General features: G+C 45.5%; 1 long non-coding RNA gene across 2 annotated transcripts; it reads right to left on the bottom strand.

Moving 5' to 3' along the window:
• Positions 1-960: 960 nt before the first annotated feature.
• Positions 961-12,439, bottom strand: LOC130258473 (uncharacterized). 2 transcript variants are annotated; one of them, XR_008841508.1, is made up of 4 exons: positions 12,245-12,439; positions 9,387-9,506; positions 7,206-7,256; positions 961-4,718 (listed from the first exon to the last, which is right to left on the bottom strand). It is a non-coding gene; the product is annotated as an uncharacterized LOC130258473 (long non-coding RNA). The 2 variants fall into 2 exon arrangements; XR_008841509.1 differs by lacking the exon at positions 12,245-12,439 and adding an exon at positions 9,986-10,200.
• Between the last annotated feature and the right edge of the window lie 808 nt (positions 12,440-13,247).

The following is a 13,247-nucleotide window of genomic DNA, read 5'->3' as shown; positions in this document are numbered from 1 at the left end:
CATCAGCACAGACCCCCCGGCCACACCACTTTCCTGCTTTCCTCTTTGGAAACACCTTCAGAGCAGCATGGCTGTTTCCATTTCTTGTGGTTTCCACACACAAAAAGGATCCCATTTCCCTGTTCCTGAGGCTGAGGGAGCAGAGAATGATTAAAATACCACAGGGCTGTGAGGAAAGAAGAGTCAGAAACAGCCCACTGACACCAAGGAGAGAGGAGGGGGAGGAAGGTGTTTTATGTTTTTCTTTCTGATAATCTCTATTCTAATCAGCAATAAATTAAACTGATCTCCCCCTGAACTGCAGTGCTTCTGTGGCAAATCAGCACCACTCACAGAGAAACTGGAAAATGGGTATTTCCCTCTTCAGTGTTATGTACATAGAGTAGCACAAAATGTAGTTAGGAATTACTGCCAGAAGCTGGTGACATTTGTGATGAGAGTGGCCACAGCTCCTTACGGTGCCAGACAAAGCCATGCCAGGGCCAGAACCCTATATCCCACACCAGGGGATGCCTCAAGGTGGGGGGAAATCCTTTTCCTACCCTACAGGGGAGCTCTGATGTTTGATGTTTTGGGGATCCTCTGGAGCCCAGGGCAGTCACACTCCCAGCCCTGCAGCCAGGAGCTGGTTTGCAGTAAGAAGTGCTCCAGCACACCTTCAGCAGTCTCCACAGGAGGCTCAGAAGGGCTGCATTTAACCTTGCTGTTAGTAAGGAGGTTTTTTAGGTTTTATTTTAATGAGACTTATCTGTGGGCAAAAAAGCTCTTTGCAGAAAAAGTATGTGGGTTTGAGGAGTGGGAGAGGGCTGTAAATAGATCCAAGTCCTTCAGCAATAACCAACAGTCTGCTCAAGATGTAAAATCATCCTTTTAGCACTGAGATCTTTAGAACGTGTGGAGACCTGGGCTGATGCTGGCTTTTTTTTTTAAATTATTATTTTATTTTGTGTAGACCTTTATCTTCAAATTATAAAACAACAGTTTGCCTTATGCAAGGCAATGAAGAGAGAGTGGAAATATCCTTTATCGCCTGCATTCTTGTTATGTGGCACCAACACAGCATTTAATAAAAAGCATCTTCATATAATAACACTTTAAAGTTTATTTTCTAAGCAGAACTGTTGTTTGCCCAGAGTAATGTAAATTTGCAGTTCTACTTTACACTTCACAGACAACGAGAGAAAAAGATTTTAGGAACTCCCCAAAGGAGAGATTTAATTGTAAAACAAAGCACCAAGTATGACATTTAGCTGGGGCTGTAAAGGCTACAGTAATTAAAAAAAGCCTAAAACATATGGTACACTTCATGAGGCTGGTTATTATGAGCTCCCAAACTAAACCTTTTGGGTGAGTGAGAAGAAAAGGGAAAATGCAACTATTCTGCTCTATCCTGAGCCATAAAAAAGCCTTTGCTGTACTCCTCGTGAAGCAGGAATGTCACTCTCATCTTAATTCACTTAATCTGGAGGAGAGGGATTTCCTTTCACCTGCCAAGGAGAACTGTTGTGATCTCTTGATGCCTTTACCATGTGAAGCGAGGGCAGGGAGTGTCATTAGCGCATTAATTAATCGCCTGGCAGCGCCGCCAGCACGGGACAGTGCCACGCCTGGCTGCAGAAGAGTCTGATAAGCAGCACTGAGGTCACACTTGGAGCACCGGCCCCAATCCCACGAGCTGGGTCATATTTCAGTGATTAGAGGAGTGCTGTGGACCACGAGGAGCCCTTTGCAGCAGGCACCGAGCTGGAGATGTTGCAATGTGGTCAAATCCCAGAACAGCAGGGATAGAAACAAAACAAACACAAACCACAACAACTACTTGTGTAATCAGATCATTCAGAGGAGCTGGGAGGCAAGTCCCTAGCTGGTGCTAACCAGCCAGTGCTTTCTACACTCAATTTCTCCATTTTGGGTTCAGTTATCATCATTTTACAGCTTTAAAGCTCTACCTTCCCACTCCAACATGCAGGAAGTCTGGAAGCTCTGGGCTACCAGCCTGAAACTGTGTTTTATGAAAATCTTTGCTTGGCTGAAACCCACAAATGTTATTTCCAGACATTTCCATCTCTTGCTATGGGTGCTGGTGTAGAGTCTGTTTGTGACAGTGTGTCCACACGTGCTGCCCTGCTCAGCCCTCCAGCACTGAGGCAGGTGAACTCAATCTGATGAGCATCCACAGCTTTTGGCCTTTCAGGAAGATAGTCGAGGAAGCCAAGGGAAAGGGTGTCTCTTTTCTTCCTGTTCCCTGAAAGGGTGGTGAGAAAAATAAGAATATCATCACAAGGCAAAAACACATATATATGAGAAGGATATCAGATAAGAAAACACATCTGACTGCCCTTAAGCCAAACATTATTTAGCAGCCTCAGCTTGCTCCCCTAGCCCAGGCATGTGATATATTGCAGAATCACAGAACCACAGAATGTCTGGTGTTGGAAGAGACCTTAAAGCCTATTCGCCCTAAATTCACAATTCAAACCTTAATCACAAGCAGCAGCAGCCATGTGCCTGTGCTGTGACAACCATGCCTGGTGCAGTGACAGCTTCTCACAGGCAGAGTAGCTCCTCCACCCCACACCAACTCAGCTGGGAGCTCTGTGCACTCAAAGCAGCACATTAAAGGCAAGGAGAGGGATTTGGGCATTTTCTCAGGAGGGGAGCCTGAAGCTCGAAGCCCTCTGCCACCACTATGTACGAGACATAATTTGCCCAATTAAATTATGTCACTGATGGAGAAAGGTGGGCTGATCTTACTGACCTTGCAACACAATAAATGTCAGTTCCAGCAGCAATAGAGAGCAAGTGCATTGCAATGTGAAAATTCTCCGAGTTACACCTTTACTGAAAAATAATAGCAAGCTCATTAATGCTGGTTGGATTCTCTTTTTTCCCTTCTGTACAAGTAACATGGAAACAGAAGAAAGAATATAATTTCTCTGGTACTGAAGTGCTTTCTGACTGCAACTATTTCTGGATTCCCCAAAACCAACATTTGCAGTTTGATCCCAGGAGAAAAATGTGTGGTTTGCATTTTTAGGAAAAAAACCCCCTCCAATTAATTTGTGCAGATTTGCATATAAATGACTTTCAGGCTCAGCATCTATCATGATGGCAAGTCTGGTTTGTGACTCCCAAGTGTCTGTGGTCTCCAGGAATCATGGCAGCCTCCAGCTACTCTCTCAAGTTGGGTTTGCGTCGTTTGCATCTGAGCTCAAAGGCAAAATATGTTCTCTTCTACCAGATGCCTTATTGAGATGTGATTTGCATACAGGAGAAAAGCGTGAGAAATATCAATATTTGCCTTTTAAACATGATTTAGGATGTCTGTCGTGGTTCATTCATCTGCTCTTTGGCTCTTGAATGCATTTAGTTCACTTTTCTTTGACTGCACAAGCATATGGATCTCATTAGCTTAATGACACCCTTATTTATCCTTCATCCCTGCTGGCACTTCTTAACTGCAGGATGGGAGGTGCTAGGTGAGCTGTGTTGATATTCAGAATCACCCACATCATGGATAGTACCTGATTGGCAGGTCACTGATCCCAAGGAGGTTTTAGGTGACAATCACTTTCTTTCCAGAGGCACCTTTGTGCCATGCAGAGGCTTTGGAGAGAGAGGGCATCTAGGACAGGAAAAGAGCTATAGATACACAAAATCATTAAATGACTAAGCCAACTCCTGAGACACATTAAAAAACTGTGTGCTTAGATCTGTTCAGCAGCCTCAGAGCCCGCAGAGAGAAGGTGGGAAAGGAAGAAGTGCTGCTTGGAAAAGCTACTGAGGACACAAAGCAGCTATCTGTGCTAAGGAAGTTCTGCCACAGCCATTTAACATTCCAGGCTAAGCCCACAAGCCCAGGAAACACGTGGGTAATTCACCACTCACCAAGTCAGAGAGTCGTAGAGCGTCCTGAGCTGGAAAGGACATACAGAGAATGTCAGTCCAGCTCCTGGCCCTGCACAGCACCCCCAAAATTCCCACCACAAGCCTGAGAGCATTCTCCAGACTCTCCTTGAACTCTGGCAGGCTTGGTGGCCTGGCTGTTGTGTGTAGTTCACAGCCCCAGAGCTGTGCAACATTTGCAGGAACACTCCCAGCATTTCTCATTTTTCACCCTAATCTAGCTGATAAAAACAATAAAGCAGCTTTGACCTTCCATATAAATAGTTTACTTTACTGCTTTCATGGCTATTTGTATTTCTCCTCTCACCTGTCCTGCAGCCTGGGTGATGACAGATGTGGAGGCAGGACCCCTCCAGCACCACCCTGCACCACCTGGCCCTCTGCTGCTGACACCTGCCTGTGCTGCTGTCACACTTTCCTTCTTTCTTCACAGCAAATCCCTGTGCTGGTAACAACGTGGAAGCATTAACACCCACCTGACATGGCAGAGATGAGAAAATTGTTCAGAACTGCAGCAACTGAATTTCCTGGCTTCTCAAGTGGTGCTGAACAGCCTTCCCCTCCACCTTCAGGTTTCCCACTGGAGTCTCTCACTTTATCTTTCTGTAGTTCCATTGCTGGTGACAAGCTTTAACTGTGCAGCAAGTTGTAGTGATGGAAAGTTGGTTCAAAAGCTCCACAAAATCCCTGCCACTGGGGCTTTCTAGCTTTTCACCTGCCCTCATTGTGCCTCCCAAATTCCATCTGGTAAGCACTGAAATTATCTTCTGATTTAAAGTCTGCTTTGTACATGATACACAAGAGCATCATTTCTGTAAAAAAAACAACATTGCAGCATAAAGAGAAATAACACACGAGAAGGATTAAATAGAAAACTGGTTGTGCTTCAAGAAATTGGTGCCGTGACAAAGAGTCATCAGCTCCCAAAAGCAGAGATACTTTCCTTTCAGATTTCTGCACATAGCCAGCAGGGATATCTATAATCAGTAATTCCACTAAAATATATTTTAAATTATTAAAAAAAAAAAATGAAAAAAGCATCCTCCAAACTAAAGTCTTCCATATGCAAGGGCAAACACAGATGATAAGGTTTTACAGCAAAATTCATTCTGCTGCAGAAGGAATGTCCCTGGGATTACCTGGTTTATCCAAGCTGTCCTACTCCCTGTTCCCTCCTGCTTGTGCATCCCCCACAGGAGAGGCTGCCCCAGCTCAGGGTGCTCGAGCTGAGCCTGCAGTCCCATGGGAACTGGGGGATGCTCAGACCCACTTCCACTTAGCTCAGCAAGAGCCAGCAGAGCTGTGAGCATTTCCTCTCAGGGATGGCTGTGTTTGCACACAGCCCTGGTTCCATCCTCTGTGGATGTAATTAAAATGGTATCTACCTACAAAGCATCTAAATACTGGAGAAAGCCATGGAATATTGTTGCAATAGTAAGCAGATGAGATTCAGGTTTTTTCACGTAGAAAAAGCCAATCTTAAATGTTATAGCCCATTTTATACAGTTTTCAAGATATTATTTATAACTCTAATTGGTTTATAACTTCTTTGCTACTCAATTTATTGGTTAGTAAATGGCATTTTATATGTTTATCAAACCTCTCTATTCTTGGATAGTTTACATATTTTGTTTACTGATTCACATGGGACAGATTTCTTGTTTTTTACAGATGCAGACTGAATAGTTTGTTGTGCTAACTGCTTTTTATTCCTCTGATTCTTTCTTATGGAAACTCACAGACTACCTGGTAATTCAGTAGAGTAAGGCCTGATTTGATAAGGCTTTTCTTTTATAAAAGATTACCTATATGCAACAAAATATGACCCAGTTCTGGCAGTGGGAATGCATGCTGAGCTCAGAGCAGCCTCTCCCTAAGGTCCCTTCTTCTGTCATTTACCAATTCCACACTCCATCTTAATAGATGACCTTAAAATGCAGGGGAAGGCTTCACCCATCCAGGAAAAAAGCTCAATAAAGCAGCTGGTTGCTGTCATGCTCCCAGCTACTCTCAGTTCTGAAGTGTTGTGCCCAGCTATCAGTTTCACAGGAGATGGGACACGAGCAGTAAAGCAGTGGGTAGCATCATTCTGGACCAACGTAGAGAAGAGAGAAAATGAGGCTCACTTGACATTCTGTTTGTGCTTCTGCCATGGCAATAACAAATGTAGTGAAAGTGCCAGGGCAGCTCTAAGCCTGGAAAGTGGAGAATCTCACCTGAGGGGCAGGAACTAAAAACCAGAGGTAGTGACTCTGCAGTGCCAATGCCATCAGTGCTGCGTTCTCTGCAAACTCAGGCAAAGCTAGCACTGGTTTTAATTACAGATGGAATGCCAAAAAAGAGCATTAAATTGGTCTGCTGTGACAGCAGAGGATCCTGCCTGGGAGTGAGGCAATGTGAGCACCAACAATGAGATGTGCAGTGGGGGCTGGTAAAAGGCACAGTGTACAGCCTGCAGTGGGAAATGGGAACCTGTGTGAGCACAGCCAGGCTCCCTGCAGCACCAGCCCCACCTGGGGCTCTCCCTCCCCTCCTGCCCTGGAGCTGCCTGGCCAAGGCCATGTCTGACCCCGTGCTTTAACCTGAGCAAGCTGCTCTGTCTCTTTAACAGACTACGGCCCAATGTTAGGAAATATTTGGAGAATATTTGGAGAATTAATGATGCATGAGTAATGCAGCAGTCTGATCCAAGAAATGCTCCAATATACTCTCATATTGTCAAGTTTTTCCAAACACCTAATTTCACGGTACCCACAGGAGACTGGAGGTGCCTGGTGCCCATCAGAGGGAGCAGTGGCTGTGACTGGAGCAGCTGAGGCTGTCCTGGTCCCTGCAGGCTCACCTGGAATGGGACACACAGGATCCTTACAGGCACCTGTGACACATACAGCTCCTCAGGGGAGGCTGCATGGCTTCTGAAACTCACTCACACAAGTTTTTTGTGTTGATTTAGAATTTGCAAGGAAACTTCTCCCACAGAGCTGTCCACAGGCACATTGACACCTCTGCAGCAGCATCTCCAGGCACTGCCTGTGCAGTACAGCCCTGCCTGGGGGCTTCCAGCCCTCCCTCCTTCTGCTCTGTCAAACCACAGGACTCCTTCTAACTCAAACCCTCCTCCTAATCAGAATTCCTCGGACTTGAGGAGGTTTTGGAACTCAGGAGATCATAGAGGGTGACCTAATGAGTTGCATGCTTTGTGTTGCTGGGGCTGGTTTTTGGTAAGATGATGCTCACCAGTCTGCCTCACTGGCAGTGTTACCATGCAGGCAGCTTCCAGGCAGCTGGAGGGTTCTTACCAGAAGGATAGCAGCAGGCACCTGAATTGTAGGATCTGCTGTGCTTTCTTGCTGAATTAACCAGAAAAAAAAGAGTCATTACTTGCCAGGAATCACAACACAGGCAGTCAGTGACTGAACACTCCCCAATCCATCTCCATTTCCCTTTCCTTTCACAACCATTAGTGTGGTGTCAGTACTTACTGACATTCTGTGCTAGGACACACACATGAATTTGTGTTGGTATTTCCAAAAGAATGGGTAAATCTGGGCCTTTTCAAAAGTATTTGTGATTTTCTATGAAGTTTTTCATGCAGCACTTCCCCTGGCACTGGCCAGTCATGGTGGTGGTGGGAGACACAAAGCTGGGGCTGCACAGCACCCGATCCCACAGTGTCCATTGTGCCTTTGGTTCAGCTCCAAGCTCCTGTCAGTGACTGCTTTTTCCCAGTGAACTTCCAGTTGGACACTTGGAAGCTGGCCTGGTGGGGTTTCATAATGCCCTGGGAATCCATAGGGAATGATAATGTAGGCTCAGTTCACAGGGGGATTTTTTTTTTTTTTTTTTTTTTTTTTTTTTTTTTTTTTTTTTTTTTTTTTTTTTAATTTATTGCTCAGACTACAGACTCAAACCTGGGATCTGAAAGCCAGGCTGGATTCCTTCCTGGTCATCCCCTAGCCGTAAAAATCAACAGAAAAACCTCCCTTAAGCCTTTCTGCCTAATGAAAACCATTCCAACCTCTGTCTCCTGAAGCTTTTGGGGTGGAATTGTTGGGTGGGAGGAGAGAACAGGGCAAGGGCAGGGCAACCACCATGGACTGGAATTGTACCTTCACCAATGGGCACCTTCAGAAACTAGGCAGGGCTTTAAATAAGCCTAAATCTTCTTAATGATTTTTTTTTTTCAGCAATGAAAACCAGAAACTATTTCACATGAAAATTCAGGTGACTATTAGAATTGCAGCATCACTGCTGGATTATCCACAGTTGTTTAGACTGACTGGATAAAAAGCAAAAGCTTTGACAGAGCAAAACCAAAGTCTCTGTTTGGTTCTCTCATTTTCCTGCTTTAGCCCCAGTCTCACTTTCCAGCCTTTGCACTACTCCCCAAGGATTTTATCTCGGAGGCTGATCTGAATTTTTGGTTTTTCTCTAATTCTACCCAAGTTCCTATAGTAAGTCTCTCAGACATTTATCACCCTAAGCCTCAGCCCTCTCCTCAACCCTTTCTAGGCTTTTAATGTATAAAATCCTCTTTCAAGCCCTTGCTGCTTAACAAAGGTAAATGCTGTGACACTGCTTCCACCCACCCTACTCCAACTGCCAGGCTGTCAGAGCAGTAAACACACAAATATTTTGCTTGGCAGTCCTGGCTGCAGTAAGAACATTATTTTGTAAACTGAATTTAATGCCCAAAGAAATGAGTTCCTGTTTATAATGCAATACACAGTACACAGGAATGTATGCTCAGATTTCTGTACCTGTTATGGAAAGAAAATTGCTAAAAAAACCCATAAAAATATCAAATCAATGTATGAGCTGGAGGCATTGCCCCTGGAAGATGAGGAACAGGCTGGTAGCTGCAGTTTGAATATATACATGTGAAAATCACGCCTCATTTTATTCATTACTAAGGAGATGAGATTATCTGAATAGATCCCTGAAGTGCAAAACAAACTTACCCTTTTTTTACTGTAATACACAGATGACAAGTTGGTTAAACAGTTGGATTTTAAAGAGCTGTGCCAAAAAATGCTGAAGCTGCTGTTGTAGCCTTGACAGGCAGACACAACCACGTCAACATTTCCCATAAATCCTTAAGTGGTGTGAAAAATAAATGTGGTTTATCCAGGTCCTCGAGAGCTACAGAGAAAATTGCTCCACCTCTATCCCAGAGCAGCTTGCCATGCTGTTGTGCAATGGAATGACATCCCAGCACTGTGTCAGCTTGGGACTGGGTTTCAAAAATGCTGGGGCCGTCCTTCATGGCTCATGCTGCTGTTATGCAAGAAAGAACACCAGTGGGGTGTTCAGAGGCAGTAGTGGCCTCCTTGCCTGTCCTTTGGTGTAACCAGTCACAGAGAGTCACAAGGCCAGTTTAGAGTGGAATGCAGTTTAGCAAACAGAGAACAGCTCACAAGAACAAACAAACAAATAAATAAACCTCAACACTTTTTCACTCATCCTTAAGTGTCTCTAACCAGTACTTGACCAGAATACTCCCAGCTTCAATGAAGTCCAGGACTGTCAGGTGTAGCTCTTCTTTCCAAGGAACCAGCTCTCTGCAGGATCTCAGGAATCAGGCTGTTGCTTGGAGCAAGCTGGAGAGGAGAGGCTGTTGTGAGGCAGGGAACAGGCTGTGGCAGTCAGTTCCATCATCTCCTTCCCAGAGCTGCTCCTGCCATCCCACCAGAGCCCTGTGCTGCTCACCCTGACGTTTCCCAGCAGAGCAGGGCTGTTCTGGGACCCCTTCCAGCCTCTCCTTTCCCCAAAACAATCCCTCTCCTCCCCCTGGACTCGTTCCCCTCCAGCAGCTCACACGTTCCCCACTCCCTCCTGGCTGCAGGCAGGGAACAATGCATCCCTTTGATCTGGTCCTGCTCCCACCTCATTGTACCATCTTCATCACCTCATTATGCAGCATCCTGGCCTGAAGAGTTTTGCACCTCTTCTTCCTCGCTGCTCAGCTCCTCAGAGAAATTCTGCGTGGCCAGCTCATCAAAGCAAACACTTTTAAATGTGCTTTGGGCACTCGGGGCATTCAGCCTCATGTCTCCCTGCAAATCCCAGGCACACTCACCTTCCCACCTTTTCCTTGCTGCAGGTTGACTGCATGCCCATTGCAAGCTGCAAGGCCAAGAGAGGTTTCCCTGCAAATTGTTTTGGGTGCTGGGGTTCTCAGAGCTGTCAGGGAGCTGCTGCAGCACCAAAGCTTGCATCCTTGCAAGGTGGGCAGTGCTGGGACAACACAGCCACCCCTGCCACTGCTGGTAGCTGAGGCAGCTCTAGAAATGATGGGAGTCTCCCTGTGCACCCAGAGGAAATGTTCTGTGGCCACACATTGCTTAATCCAGCTCATCTGAGGGTCTTTGAGCTTGGCTTTGCTTGTTTCTCCATGTGGTCTGTGGAGGAGTACAGAGAAGTGTGGCCATCCAGCTGGTTCTGGAGCCACAGAACATTCTGGAGGCAGGAGGAGGCTGGAGCTCTGTGTACAGCAGGAAATTCTCCTTTATCCCACTCCCATTCCCCACTAACAGCAGAGGCATTTCTGACACAGCAGTGGCCAACTGGCAGGCACACACAGAGATCAAAGGCTTTCCTGTGATCTGTGGCTCTCCAGCAGATCACTCTGCAGGTCAGGCCAGAGCTTTGTGCTGTGAATTGTGTGACCCCCGTGAACCTGCTGAATCAGGGCCAGAGAAATGTTTGTCCCATCCTTGCATCTGTTAAGCCTACAAAGAGCAAAGCTATTTGTCATTAATTGCTAACTATTCCTTTTGGCAAGCCAGTTAGCCTCCCACTTTTATTCACTTTGAAGAAAAACCTATCAAGAGCCCTTTTAGTCCAGCACTACAATGGGCTGATAGTATATCCCTAGTTTGTCTTCCAAATTCCCATACGAGCTATCAAATGTTGGCTTAGAACAACTCATCCACCCTTTCATCTGAAACTTCATCCTGAAACTTCTGACTGGCTTTTGTCACAGCCTGATATGTCCATCTGTGAAGATGTTTCTAATACAAAATTTACACTTCCTTTTTCCTAAATGTCACACTAATTTGCCTTTTTACATTACGTAATTCATTTCTTCTCACTCATATTTACAATTTTAAAATATTTGTTCTGCTTTAGTAATCCTTTAAGCACCTGGTTTGCCTTTAGTGAGAGTGGGAAGCAGCACAGCCATTGCCTTGTTGCTTGGGAAACTCATCCAAGAGTTATCATCATGAAGTGAGTATGTCAGCAAGGTCTTCTGGCAGGCACTACCCAAAAATAACTGGGGATTGCAGCAGATCCACAGCACATATCTGAAATTCACCCCTCCACTTCTTCTCAGGTGTGAAGAACCTCCCTTCTCCCAGCAACTTGAGTTAAAGTTTTGATTGTGATTTAATAAATTTGGGTGAAACATTCCTATTTTAACTCATAAAAACCTTAGCAGAAAAAAAAAAGCAATGAATTACTGCAAATCCTGAGCCCCCCATAAAGCACCTGGTAAACATGGCCTGCCCAAGGTGAGATGGGCAGAGCCAACTCCAGTCCTTTCTGGAGGCCAGAAAAAAAAGGGCCAGCTGCCCTTTTCCCTGGTTTGTCAGTCCCAGAAAAAGTCTTTCAAAAAGCAGTGACCCAGGATAAACTTGTAATTAGAAATGCTGTCTGTTTATGAAATGCCATTTGATATTCCTGAGACACAGACTCACAATAACCTCTTTTTTAAACACCCATTGATTTTGTCACTGACTTGGAACATTGGCCTAGCAATAGAATTTGGGTCTCATAGGTGATATTATAGCAGGGCCCATTAGCAGGAGCAAAAACCTCTCCAGATTTTTCAAGACAGCTGTAAATAGATTTTTTTTCAGTACTTTCATTAGATGATGGAAGCAATCCAAGTTTGGAAATAACATGATAACACATAGAGCATAATTACATAGAGAACACATTAAAAATTTAGTACAAAACCAGCATCACAATATAAGCCCAAACCACCACAGAAGTCTGTAAGAGCACACTGTGTACATGTGCACCAGTCTGGCCTGCAAATCTTTGGGGAGAAAAAGGCACTGGATGGTATTTCATCACTAGCCACTACCTTTGAGCAATATTCCATGCCCCTGTCAAGTTTTACATTAGATATATTGTACCTAGCGAGTGAGAGAGATGTAAGAGAAAAATCTCAATGATAAAAAAAAAAAGTTATGTACTTTTTTTTGAGTTAGTAGTTCAGGAAATGCCCTCAGGAGCTCAACTTCAATTCTGTGATACAGTGGTGGAAGTTCATGCAGCCAACACTCCATGGAGCCCCAAGTGGTGTCAGAAATCCCACGACAGCACTTACCAGGCAAGAGTGGATTTGGCCTTTCTGTTTTATTCTTTTGCCTCTTCTCCTTTCTGTTCTTCCCCTCAGAGCCATGGGATCCTCTTGGCTGACTCCCCCTGCCCCAGGGCACACAGGAGCTGCCCAGTGACCATCAATGAGCCCCTTCTGCCTGGAGCTGCAGAGCACAAGGTGTGCAGCCCTGCTGGCAGGAAGGCACAGGGGAATCTCTTTACTGATATCAGCAACCAGCTCTGCTGCAGCTTCTTCCAAAGAGCCTGGGAGGTGAGGCTGGCTGCAGCCATGTCAGCCAAGCAGCAGGAACGAGCAGGAGGGTATTTCACAAGGAGCCACTGCTGTTGCAGTGTTCACCCTGATGACTGCAAGGCCAAGAGAGGTCTCCCTGCAAGTTGGTTTGGGTGCTGGGGTTCTCAGAGCTGTCAGGGAGCTGCTGCAGCAACAAAACATCAAAGTATATGGATAAACCTTGGGATGAATCATAGAATCGTGGAGTGGTTTGTGTGGGAAAGGAAAAAAGCTCATCTCATTCCACCCCTGCCATGGGCAGGGAGCCCTCCCACTGCCCCAGGGTGCTCCCAGCCCCAATGCCCAACACTTCCAGGGGTGATGCTCAATTCTTCACTGCTGCTGCTCACTATGGGTGTAAAGCAAGGTTTGTTCTTTAATGGGACTGTTGCTTCTTTTCCATCATCTCCAGCCCAGTTAAACTAATTAAACTGAATGCAGATTATACCTGAGGTGTATGGGTTTGGGTTGTTTTGTGGATGGCATTTGACCCTTTTCTTTCTCACCTACCTCCACCATTGCATTGCAGTGCTAGGGAGTGCTGTGTCACACCAGATCAGTGCTTTCAGCCCCCCTCGCTCTCCATCCACCTTTGAAGTGGTTGTGGTGCTGCAGCTCTCCCCAGAACAAAGGCATTCTCATGCCCTGACACACTGCACTGCTAAGGAATTTCATCTCCCAGACAGACTGCAATGGGAAGAATCACCACAGACTATGT

This window comes from Oenanthe melanoleuca, chromosome 12 (genome assembly GCF_029582105.1).
Source record: "Oenanthe melanoleuca isolate GR-GAL-2019-014 chromosome 12, OMel1.0, whole genome shotgun sequence".
NCBI classification, from domain to species: domain Eukaryota; kingdom Metazoa; phylum Chordata; class Aves; order Passeriformes; family Muscicapidae; genus Oenanthe; species Oenanthe melanoleuca.
This window is presented reverse-complemented; position numbering and strand designations above follow the sequence as displayed.